Below are 13,593 nucleotides of genomic sequence, written 5' to 3' on the forward strand. Positions count from 1 at the left end.
TCTCACTTGCTTTATGATAGGGAGGTGCCCGTTTTTATTGGGGGTCCACCGGTATCTGATGGAAATGTTGGGCCTTGCCGGGTAATTTGTTGTGGGCTGGACAAACTGAACTATGGGCTTGTCATCATGACTCTGCTTTTTCTTTGTAATGGGAACATGTCTATGGTATACTAAAATTCGAAGAATGTTTGCCTAAAGCACAATATTTCGTATAAAAAGAGAAGCCTGACTTTGTAAGATTGAGCAGTCTCCTGAGAATATACATCCCGTGTTGTTGTACTTCTAGGACCTGTTACTTGGTTGCAGCCAATAAAATCGATCCTTGACTTCACCTAGAAGACTCTGAGTTTCTGTGGTCTGAATCTGGAAAGTACTCGAGGTCTTTGGGTGTACCCTGACACCGCTGGGTTACCGGTTCGGTACCGGTTCTGAAAAACCCAGTACCTCAGTTGGCGCCCAACATGGGGCGATACCAGCGGTACCGGTCCAGCCAGAGGTTCGTGAGGAGCTTCATTTGAAAATTCTGGAGGAAGGCCAACCACTTCATCGACCCCTGCATGTCGACGTGGTCCGAAAGTCTTTGCTGCGAGGTTCCCCGCTTCGCGACGGCTACAAAGGACTGCTGCCCTGGCTATCGCCCTGATTTGGACCCTTGAAGTTTGGTAGAGCGAAACGCTAAGACGAGTCTTCTGGTGACGTCATCGATATCTCAGTTAAGTATAAGTGGAGCGTCTCCCAGTCCTTAGTTGGTTCTTATTCTTGGGTATCCCTTTGGGATCTTTATTTGGAACTTGCAAGTGCCAAAGCCGAAGGACTCGTGTATTCACGAGAAATATCGTAATCGATAATCCTTTGAAGTTTGGAGCTAGACTAGAGAGCGAAGATGCCTGGTCTTAGCAGACTTGGAAATTTGTTTTGTCTTGGTTGTAATAATAGGGATTCCCGATTGGAGGACTCGTGTCCGGTTCCTCCGATTGGAACTCCAACTTATGAATTATATGTGAAACATGGAGTAGGCCCCATCACATATAACGAAGTGTAGACCAAATACACCAGAAAAGATGGTGTTTTAAAATGGCCCCAATATGGTAGCTTTGATACCGAAATCCTAGATAACCTTGAAGTTAAACTTTTTAAGAAGTAAGCCCGGCCGGCGATGTTTGACTCTTTCCGCCTATGGCGTAAGGAGGCCAAGCAGAAAGAAATTAAATTAGCGAAGAAAAATAAGAGAGAAAGGGGTATTTCGATAATGCAAGCTGCTATGCAGTATAAAGACAATGAAGAAGAACAGATGAGTGAGCAGTTGCACAGGCAACGTAAAATGGTAATAGATAAATGTTATCCAGTTTTGCCGCCTCTTCAGCAAGATTCAGCAAAAGAGCTTGAAAAAGATCCGTTAATGGCGCATTTGTTAAGTTCGCCACCGCCCTATGCGCAAAATGCCACGGCACCTCCGCAACCTTTAGTTGCGCAACCTGTGGTTGTTATGCCTCCTGTTCCTCCACAGCACCCACCAGCTACTCTTCAGCTGGCTCCTGCTCCTCCGGTGCAGCCCCCTCAAGGGCCACCGGCTTTTACATCTGCTCTTCCTATACTTCCTACAACTTTGACTACTATATCGACTACCACTCCTAGTACTTCTCCTGACACTGCCTCTGCATCTGCCTCGTCTGCATCTGCCTCGTCTCACTCTGCCTTCCCTCTGGTCTTTTCCTCGACTTTTCCTTCTGTTCGTCAGAGAGTGGCTAGCACTGTTATTAGTATTTTGTATCCTTTCTTTGGAGCGGCATGTCCGGCTCCTGTCTCTGAACATAAACAGTTGCGTAGCCAACAGCCTGATTCTAGGGAGAAAGAAACGCTAAATCATTTGGCATATAGATGGGTGACTGACCCGACAATATATGATCTAAATTCTGTTATGGATGTCTTCCATCAGTGGGAAGCATCAAAACAGAGATACGTTTTTGAGAAAATGTGTGTTTTTCTGTGTGAAGATTTAGAGGACAATGATTTGGACTCTAATCCTCCTGAGTTGAGCCATGTACGCTTCGAATTTTCAAAAGGCACAATTGTGGGTTCAGATGTTAGGAAAGCAGTTGCGACATTGTTGTCGCTTAGGACTGAAGGTGTTTCCAAATCTTTGTTTGAGTCTGATTCTTCTGTTAAGAAGAAGGCGAGACAATATCCCATGAGAGAGGTTCCTCCAGTATGGAGGGAAAAAGTAGCAGCTGGTCATAATAACCCCTCAGCCATACCAGCACATTTTCAGCGTGTGTGGGTACATGTTTCTTGGAAGCGAGCTGAAGTTTTGGCTCTTAAACAGACATTGCCTGATCCCCGTAAAAATCCTGCAGGGTATTACAAGGAGTTGTCACAGACTGCTGGGTCATGTATCATGAATTTAGCCGATATCGATGTGTTATTTGGGAACGTTGTTCCACAGCCTTTATGGGGAAAGATTCGTCATGCAGATCATGATCAGGAGTTAGGTGACTCATGGGCTAATATTGCTGCTGCAGATGGCCGACAAATTGGTGGTGCTAAACCTGAACCTTTAGTAGCAGATCTCCCTGGTAGGATCATTGATTACATGAAAACGATAATGCCTGCAATGCGTGTAAATTGGGATAAGTTGTCTGCGTGTAAGCAGAAGAAAGAAGAAACGGTGTCTGATTTCTTCACCAGGTTTGAAGAAACGTTTGTCGACCACAGTGGTCAAGATATGAGCACAGAAGGTGGTCAGCGTTTGTTCGTCGATAAATTCGTGCACAATCTGCTTCCAGAGTTGTGTAAGAAGTTAAAGGATTCAGAGAGTTCTTGGGCAGTTTCCACTTCAGCCCAGATATTGGCTACTGCACAATATTACGAAAATAGAGACAAAGACGAGAAAGATAGAGCAGAAAAGAAAACTAAAGAGCTGAAAACGAAGGTCCTGTTACAGCAAGCATATCCGCCACGTGGTGGTGGTGGCCAGAATAATGGTGGTCAGAATAGCTATCAGAGTAATTATCAGCAGCCTCAACAGTATCAGAGGAACTCGCAAAGAGTCGAGTATACTCAACCATGTGTCCCTGTAGGCCCCAACCAGTGTTCGTATTGCAAGGAAGAGGGTCATTTTAAGTATAGTTGCCCTATTCTGTTACAGCGCGCGAATGGTGTTTCAAACACAAGAGGTAGAGGTGTTCAGCAAGCGCCTAGAGGTAGAGGACGTGGAAACGTCCCCCAGAACGCACGTCCCCTTCCACCTCAAAATTCTATGAATAGGTTTGATCAACAGAATAACGCAGCTGGTAGGACAGCTCAGTACTATGCTGATGATTACTATACAGAAGATGAGCATTGGGAAGGTAATGATTGCTAGGACAGCCATAGACAAAGAGAGGGAGTTGTTTCAGTTCCAGTAGATCAGAATGGACCATACGTTGAGGTGATTACATCAGGTGTGCCAGAACCTTTTCTGTTGGATACTGGTGCAGGGGTGTGGAATTTAATGAAATATGTACTTGTCCAAGGGACAAGTCACTTCATAACTCTACTTGTCCTGTAACAAAATCCACTTGTCCCTTTGGTGCCACATAGTGCGCCGTAAAATAATAGCAGCCATCTCAATATAGAAGAGCTCTGATAGTAGCCTCTCTGGTTAATGTCTGGCTAATGCTATAAAAGGATTTGACTTTTGGGGGTTTTCACTAGCTTTTCTCTAATCTTATCCCATACTGAGAAAGGTTGGAAATTTACTACCCCTGACAACGGCAGAAGTAAAGTTTCTTCCAGGGCTGGGAAAATGTGGTTCGAGAAAAAGTTGACTTGTAAACACTCAGATTTCCACTGGGGTACATTCATCTTTGCTCATGCTAAAATGCAATTCGCAAATATTTTCTAGAATTAGGGTTTCCTGGCCTACTTAAGGAAATTCATGTGAATTCATGAAAAACGTAAATCTGCATTAATATAAGGACATATATCCTGGGTGCACTTTAGTGACTTTCTTTAACATTTGAGCCCCTAACTCAATATGAGTTAACCAAGACTTTTAGTTTTTATTTAAATGCTTTCTCATCCTATCTATCGGCTGGCTTCATTGTGTGTGACAACATTCTGCTCTTTTACAAAGTAGTTTTGTTCAGTACCAGGAATTTCTATGGCAATGAGGCCTTTATGAGACCAAATACTGGCTGTCTAGTAAGAACGTGCTGGCGAACAGCACCACACCTACCTGATAATCCCCAGGTAGAGAAAGGAGCATAGTGCAGGCCAAGTGAGTAACCAGAAAATTGAAATACCCCCCCACTTTGATCCAAAGCTCTTATGCCACCAAGCAAGCGAAAAGAGTCACTGGAGTCCTCTCTAGAATTGCTCTGTCTCTTCCATCTAAGCATCCATCCATTCATCCTTTCACCCACTGATATCTAGCATTTCGTCTTTACATGGTCATCCATTCATTCTTTCATCCATTAGCCTTTCACCAATATGTTCGTCCATCTGTTGATTTGTCAGTCCATCCGCTCATCAATATCCAAACCCACCCATCCATCTCCAAACCTAACCATTTCAGCCATCTGTCCATCCTTTCGCTCATCCATACAGTCACCCTTTCCCTCCATCCATCTATCCATCCATCCTTTCACTTATCCATCCATCCTTTCACTCATCCATCCACCCACCCTTCTACCAATCCATCAATCCATCCTTCCACTCATCCATTTATCCTTTACACTCATCCATCCTTTCGCTCCCTAATCCATACACCCTGTAACCCATCCATCCATTCAGCTTTTTCTTCATTATAACATCCTTTGTCCATCCACTATCCCCGTCACTCAACCATCCCTGTCACTCATTCATCCATGCATTTAGCCAGCAACACTTACACTCACTCATCCTTTCACCCACACATTCATTCATCCTTTCACTCACACCCACCCTTTCACATTAATTATGAGCCTTTTGTCTGTCGAGCTGCAGACAGAAGAGGCCCATTAAGAGCTCCACCTCTACAGTAGCTGCTAAAGTGGGGTGTTCACGAAGCCCCTGTTCATACCTATCCTTCCATCTCCAAACCTATCTATCAAACTCATCCATCCCGCCTTCCTTTCACTCATCCATCCTTTTGCTCATCCATCCATCCTTTCACCCCACACATCCTCCTTTTCGCTCATATTCATCCACCCTTTCACGCATCCCTCCATCCATCCTTTTGCTCATACATCCATCCTCCTTTTCACTCGTATATCCTTCCACCCTTTCACTTCCTCCATTTATGCTTTAGCTCATCCATCCACCCTTTTACCCCATCCATCTTCCATTTCGCTCATATATCCATCCACCCTTGCACTAATCCCTCCATCCACCCTTTCACTAATCCCTCCATCCACCTTTACACTAATCCCTCCATCCACCTTTACACTCAACTATCCACCCATCCATCCACCCTTCCACCCAGCTAGCCACCTACCCACCCACCGATTCATCCATCCACCCAGCCATCCATCCATTCATCTACTCTATCTCTCACCCATTAATCCCCCTTTCATTCAGCCATCCATCCTTTCACTCAGCCATCCACTTTCACCCCATCCCTCCACTTTCACCATCCATCCACTCAGCCATCCATCCTTTCACCTTTGCCCATCCATTCTTTCACGCATCCTTCCTTACATCCATCATTTCACTCATTCATTCATGCATCTATCCATCCACCCTTTCACTCCACCCATTCATCCATGCACCTATCCATCCAACCTTTCACTCATTCATACATGCATCTACCCATCCACCCTTTCACTTATTCATCCATGCATCTATACATCCACCCTCTCACTTATTCTTCCATGCATCTATCCATCCACCCTTTCACTCATTCATCCATGCATCTATTCATCCACCCTATCACTCATCCACCCACCCCTTTCAAATTCATTATGGGCCTTTGTGTGCAGACCTGCAGACTGAAGAGGCCCATCAAGAACTCCACAGCTGCTGTAGTTGCTATGGCAGTGTGTTCAAAATGCCCCTGGTGTATGCACAAAGTGAGATGAAAGGCCTAGTGCAAGGACAGAAATGGGGGTGGCCTTAGGACTGCATGAAAGCCTCATGGAGAAACTTATGAGCTTTAATGTAAGCCCTGAATGACTGAGAAAACGAGAGGCCAAGGGGAGCAGGTCCGGGCTGTCAGAGAGGCCGGTGTTAGCAGGTTTAGGCACCGGGTGAAACATAGAGTGTACAGGAAAGGCAAAGTGCAAAGAAGGGGGGGCACGAGGTGCATGAGAAGGGAAAGCACTGCTCTTGGGGCCGTATGAGGCCCAAGAGTGGAGCAGAGTTTAAAACGCAGGGGTCATAGAGTTCAAGTCAGAGCAAGGGGCCAAGAGGCAGATAAGGCAGCCTCTTACATGACAGTGCTGTGAGTGTTCTGGAGCTGCAGAAGCACGATGTTTGTCTCATGCTCAAAGAAAATAAAAGGAACAGGGGCGGGCCTGGGGGCCACACAAGCTTATGGAGCTGGCTGCAACTTTGAGCTCTGCTTTATCTCTGTTGTTCTGGGGAAATTAAAGTGCGGTCCCCAGCAACATTAAACTGTCTACTTGTCCTTTGGACAAAATGCTAATTAAAACCTCTTGCCCTCCTAAGAAATCTAGATGTCTCGGGCGTCGGGAGATAGGAATTCCCCACCCCTGCTGGTGCTACAAAGAGTTCTATTATGCACTCCAAACTCCCTGGCGCACCTTTGTCTGGCGAAATGAATGTTTCTGTAGGTTTTTCTGGCGCCCCGGTTAGGAACCCGATTTCTAGTCCTATGTCGCTTTCTGTTGGTCCTTGTGAATTAGAAGCACCCCTTATTCTGACGACAGGTTGTGGTGAAAACTTGTTGGGATTGGATCTGTTAAAAAGATTGTATGCGACTTTGTACTGTTCTCCTTCAGGAGTACAACTTACTTTAGGTAAGAAAGTGGTTTCTCCAATGTATTTGTCAAGAGATAAACTTCCAACAGAATTGTCATTTCTTCCTGATATTCTTTGGGCTACTGGTCCTAATGATGTGGGTCTTTTAGAAATACCACCATATGTTGTAACATTGAAAGCCAATGTTAAAATGCCACGAATTCCCCAATATAGAATCTCTAGTGAAGGTGAAAAAGCTTTGCTAGCGATCGTTTACGATCTAATTGAAAAAGATGTCATTGAAGAGACAAGAGGCAACGTTTGCAATAGTCCTGTTCTGCCTGTTTTGAAACGTACTGACCCTTCCCAGCCACCTGGTTACAGATTTGTGATTGATCTTAGAGAGGTGAATAAGATCGTTGTGCCACAATTTCCAGTTGTCCCTGATATCACTGCCCTATTGACTATGATTCCAGCTTCTGCAACCTGGTTTTCGGTGATTGACCTGAAGAATGCTTTCTTCAGCATCCCGCTTGCTGAGGAGAGCAGGGATATTTTTGGCTTCAGTTTAGGACGACGAAGCTTCCGCTTTAAACGAGCTCCACAGGGCTACTGTGAAAGTCCATCAATATATAGTCAAGCTTTAAAAACACAGCTTGATACGATTATTTTACCTGATGGTGCTACTCTTGTACAGTACGTTGATGATTTGCTTATTGCTGCAGATACTGAGGAAATCTGTAAAGAAGCCACGTTGTCATTGTTGCGTCATCTGTGTGATTTACATCACAAGGTGTCACTTTCGAAATTGCAATATTGTCGACAAGAAGTGACCTACTTAGGTCATCTCTTATCGAAGGAGGGAAGGAAACTGACCCCAGAAAGAATTCAGGCAATAGCGAAATTGAGTGTGCCAAGAACACAGAGAGAAGTGCGTGCTTTCTTGGGTATTACATCGTACTGTAGGCAATGGATACCAAATTTTTCGTTATTGGCCAAACCTTTGGTGGCATTAACGTGTAAAGATACACCCAATCCCGTTCCTTGGTCTGAAGAGTGTCAGAAAAGTTTTTCTGAATTGCGCACAGCATTATGTTCGGCTCCTATGTTGGGTACCCCCAACTACAGTAAGCCCTTTACATTGTATGTCCATGAGAAAGAAGGCTGTGCATTGTCAGTGTTGACACAGTTGTTTGGAGACAAACAGCGTCCATGTGCATATTTTTCGTCGACTTTGGATCCGGTAGCTAAAGCATTGCCAAGTTGTTTAAGAGCAACAGCGGCAGCAGCTGTTTCTATTCGACAGTCTGCTGGTCTAGTAATGAATAACATGCTAGTCGTGATGGTCCCACATGCAGTAGACACATTGTTAAACAGAACCAAGACACAGCACTTAACTAGTGCTCGATTGTCAGGTTACGAATTGACATTGTTAGCGAGTCATGTGCATATAAAAAGATGCAACACTCTAAACCCAGCTACGTTGTTGCCAATTGTAGAGGAATTAGATGCTTCAGAACAGCATGATTGTTTTCTTAGAACAGAAGAAGAAACGAAAGGGAGAATAGACCTCCAGGACACTCCTCTTGCTGAATGTGATGGTACATTGTGGGTGGATGGTTCATGCTTCAAGCTCCCGAATGGTGACACGACTGCAGCATATGCTGTCACGACTTTGCATACGATTGTTGAAACTGCACGTATTCCACATAATTCAGCTCAGGCAGCAGAATTAATTGCACTTACAAGAGCATGTGTGTTGTCAAAAGGAATGAAAGTGACTGTCTATACCGACAGCCAGTATGCATTTGGAGTGGCTCACAGTTTTGGACGATTGTGGAAAGAACGTGGGTTCCTGACTTCGCATGGAGCTAAGATTCAGCATGGTCAGTTGGTGAATGAGCTTCTTGAATCACTGACCTTGTCTCTGCAAGTGGCGATTGTGAAATGTAGTGCTCACAAGAAGGTGACTGATGATGTTGGTCGTGGAAATGCATTTGCTGATGAAATCGCGAAAGAAACTGCAAGGAATGTGATGAGCCGAATGTATGTTGCAGGCCCTGCAAGATGGGTTGGTGATGTTGGAATGTGTGAAGACACGATAGAGAGTGTGAAATCTATTCAAGCTGAGGCTACAGAGAAAGAGTTGAACATGTGCAGAGAAAGTACGGGTAGAATGGATGCAAATGGTTGTTGGATTGAATTGTCAGAGCATCAGAGATGGTTGCTACCCGATGCGTACGTGCTTGCAGTGGTTACAATGGCTCATGGAATGGCTCACATCGTGAAAGGGATTTGCAAGTTGTTGGCTCCAGTATGGCAAAATTCAGGAATTCCCAAGTGTGCAGAGAATGTGGTCAAGAATTGCATGGTGTGTCTGAAACACAATCCTGGTAGGGAAACTCCAGCTGGTCATTTTGCGCCTCCTACGTATCCGTTTGAGGTTTTGCAGCTAGATTTCATCCACATGGAGAGGTGCAACAACTTAAAATACGTACTCGTTGTTGTTTGTGCCTTCTCAAGATGGGTAGAGGCATATCCCCTAAAAGACAATACTGCCTTGTCCACAGCGAAAGCCCTTGTGAAAGAGTTCTTCCCTTGATTTGGAATACCTAGAATGGTCTGGAGTGACAATGGGAGTGAATTTGTGGGTCGTGTGATGAAGAAAGTATGTGAAGGGCTAGGCATTCAGCAAAAGTTCCACGCTGCAAATCACCCCAATCAGCTGGACTAGTAGAATGTTACAATGGCACGCTTAAGTTAAAATTGACCAAAATTCAAGCGAGCAGAGGTCTTAAATGGCCTGATGCTCTACCCTTAGCACTCCTATCCACCAGAATGACTGTGCATTTGCGAGTGGGACTTAGTCCATATGAGATAGTCTTTGGCCACCCGGCCAATATATGGGGAGTGCCAAGGCCCACAAAGTTCAGTGAAACCGAACACCCTGTTTTGCTTGATTATCTGTACGAATTGACGGCTAAATTCCGTGTTTTACACCAACAAGTTCATGACACCCTGCCTCCGGTCTCTGAGACTCCAGGTCACCCCATCGACCCTGGATCCTGGGTTCTCGTGAAGAATTTCCAGCGAACCAAGAACGACCAGCCCAGGTGGACCGGACCGCACCTCGTTCTTCTTTCCACAAGATCAGCTGTTCGAGTGGAAGGGAAGAAAATCTGGATCCACGGGATCCACTGCAAGCGGATCCCTCTGCCTCTGCCATACGACCAGTGGGTCCAGAAGGGTGTCGCTGACTCAGAAACTGAAACCGTGCCACGTTTTCTGCCTTTCAGTGATGCACGCGTAAAAGGAACACTGACTGAACAGGAGAGTGATAACATTTTGCAACCAGCTGTATCACCATCAGTTCGATTGGACACTACAGAGCCTGAACTCCTTTTCCGGGATCACACCATACCTGGAAAGCAAAGATACAATCTGAGGCCGAGAAATACGAACTAATAAAAGTTTTTTTTTTCCTCCAAGTACTATTTTTGAAAGCGCAGCTCTTCCATCTGAGAAACTTGCTTATTTTTGTTTTTCGAACCGCCATCCGGGTTCCGCTGCTAGGGCCGCGATTGCCCAAAGTCTTTGGGGTGCAGCTGACGACGTTAGGTCGACAGTTCTGGTTGGTCCAAGGGAGTTGCCCTAGACTGACAGAAGCATTCCTTAGCAGAAACAACCTCCCATCGCGGGCAGCACTTTAGAGAGGATGGAGTTTTTCGAGATGGAGAGACCTGCCAAGGAAATGAACTTTAAACACCGATTATGTAAAATAATGACAAAGAAAAGCTTTTTGATATTGTGCATTTTTATGTTATTCAGTATGATGATATTTTTATTAGGATATGTTTTATTCTCTTTTCGAGTAACATTTGCACCCACTGCATCGCCCATACCTCCTCCTACTGTTTCCTCTCATTCTTTTCAACCCCTTCCTGAACATGAATCCGCTAGGAGATTAGAGTTTATTAATAACTCCTTTGTTCAGCTCTTGCATCAACACCAACTTGTAATGAACACAACTAACTGTTGGGTGTGTGGTCTTATGCCTCACACAACGGATTATCTGGTCCTGCCTTTCAGCCATAATGGTTCTGTGTGGGCATACAGAACAATGTTCATATATGCTTGTGAAGTCCACCCCCTACGTTCTGTAAAAGACAATCCTAAAAATAGTGCTCCAGTTAAGGGTATAGTCGACATGATTAAGGAAGATATTTCTTATGAAACTACCCCCGAAGATGAGACACTTGCATATATAGGATGGAACGTGACCGGATATGGAGCTACTCTGAGTGAGAAACAGCAAGCAAAGAGATCGTCCCCGATTTGGATTGTACCCCATCAGGGTCACCTATGTCTGCAAGGTACTGGCAAGAATCCCAGAGCTCAGTTAGGGAAGAGTGTCTGTACTGAAACGTATGTTTTTGCATCTCAGACTTCCCCTGCGTTTTTAGCAGCTAAGGTTACCTATTTCATCTGCCATGATAGAGCCTATACATGGTTGCCCCCTGACTTTTCGGGCTCATGTTTTGTTTTGTTCCTGTTGCCTCCCACCTACACAGCAGCGGCAGATTACCACAAGACAAGGGTAGTTAGAGGTGTCTTGAGTAAAGACACTGCAGGTCAAGAATTTGGGGACTTCGCAAAGGGTTTTCTGCCGTTCTGGGGACCCATGGTTAACAGCAGGAACATAAGGCAATTGACAAGGGTGGTTGAGTCCACTGTAATTGAAACTGCTGGTGCCCTTAGTAACTTGACTGCTGAGCTCCAGTCGGATCGTCTTATGACCCTTCAGAACAGGGTCGCTTTAGATGTCAAACTTGCAGACCGAGGTGGGGTATGTAGATTGAGCCAATCGAGTTGCTGTGTTTTCATTCCAGATAACGCTCCAACAGTGTACCAGGCCATCTCCAAACTGCATAAGATTTCCGAATCTATTCATGTGGATAAAGGAAATTGGTCATTAATGGGGTGGTTCTGGGAACTGATATCCGGCTGGGGATGGAAAATTCTGATGGTCATTGAAATGGTCTTAGCCATTCTTTTCCTGTTCTGTCTGTGTGTGCAGTGTGCTCCTGCAATATGTGGCCTCTGTGCTACATCATGTGTAAGGAAACCTGTATCAAGAGACGAGCTAAGTACTAGGATGATGTTACAGCAACATCTCAATGACTTTAGGAATATAGACCTGGACTCAGATTAGGTTAAATTGCCTATGTAAGGGCAAAAGGAGGGTTTGTGGTTCTGAAAATTCTGGACTCGTGTAATAATTCTGGACTCGAGAATTAAACTTCGTCGTAACATTACGAATTTGGTATCAAAAGACCGAGAATGGCTGGTACACTATGTACAAGCATTTTCGTCATATTCGAGTGACAATTTCACCTCGAAATCGTCATTTGCGTCCTGAACCCTTGGCATCCATTTTGTGTACGGCAGCCATTTTGTGAGTTGCCCTCATATAGGCAAGCGAATGAAGCCAAATTCGATTCCAAAGGACACGTACATCTTAATTGACTTTCCTGTGACCTGGGCAAGTTGGAACCATTGCCCCAGGCTGAACCTGTTTGGTCAGTTCCTCACCAGTGGCCGAACGAGATAGCATCAAGGCACAACAGGCCATAAACCCTTTTCATCGCACACACACCCTGCCGAATCTTGCTCACACCTGTCCCTGCTCTTTTCTCTCTCACTTGCTTTATGATGGGGAGGTGCCCGTTTTTATTGGGGGTCCACCGGTATCTGATGGAAATGTTGGGCCTTGCCGGGTAATTTGTTGTGGGCTGGGCAAACTGAACTATGGGCTTGTCATCATGACTCTGCTTTTTCTTTGTAATGGGAACATGTCTATGGTATACTAAAATTCGAAGAATGTTTGCCTAAAGCACAATATTTCTTATAAAAAGAGAAGCCTGACTTTGTAAGATTGAGCAGTCTCCTGAGAATATACATCCCGTGTTGTTGTACTTCTAGGACCTGTTACTTGGTTGCAGCCAATAAAATCGATCCTTGACTTCACCTAGAAAACTCTGAGTTTCTGTGGTCTGAATCAGGAAAGTACTCGAGGTCTTTGGGTGTACTCTGACACCGCTGGGTTACCGGTTCGATACTGGTTCTGAAAAACCCAGTACCTCAAACGCGGCCGTAGAAGATAGTCTACCAATAACATGGGGGCAGTCAATCATTGTGCCGCTCTATAAAAAAGGATCCAGGTCTGAAGCACGAAATTATCGTCCGATTTCACTCCTGGACTTGACAGTTAAAATCCTTAGTCGAGTCCTATTAGTGAGATTGGAAGCCTGGGTTGAGGAAAATGACATCTTATCCCCAGTGCAGTATGGGTTCCGCAAGGGGATGGGAACAATGGAGCAGTGCGTGAACCTGGAACTAATAGTCAGCAAGTACACTAAAGCTAAAGATGGTAATCTATTTTTGTGCTTTGCTGACTTGAGTTCAGCATTCGATCTGGTGGAACACGCACTGCTCTGGCCTATCTTGCTGGCAATGGGGGCCCCTACTGAAATCATCCATCTCCTTGCCAGGCTGTACGACAACCTGTCCAGCAAAGTCAGATTTGGAACAGATGGAGAGTGCACTCCTTTTTTTAAAATCAAGAGAGGTATCCGACAAATATGCGTACTTGCCCCACTCCTGTTCTCCCTTTTTATAAATCAAGTAGACCAAATTTTAAGACAAACTAATGCA

Source organism: Lissotriton helveticus, chromosome 9 (assembly GCF_964261635.1).
Source record: "Lissotriton helveticus chromosome 9, aLisHel1.1, whole genome shotgun sequence".
Classification (NCBI taxonomy): domain Eukaryota; kingdom Metazoa; phylum Chordata; class Amphibia; order Caudata; family Salamandridae; genus Lissotriton; species Lissotriton helveticus.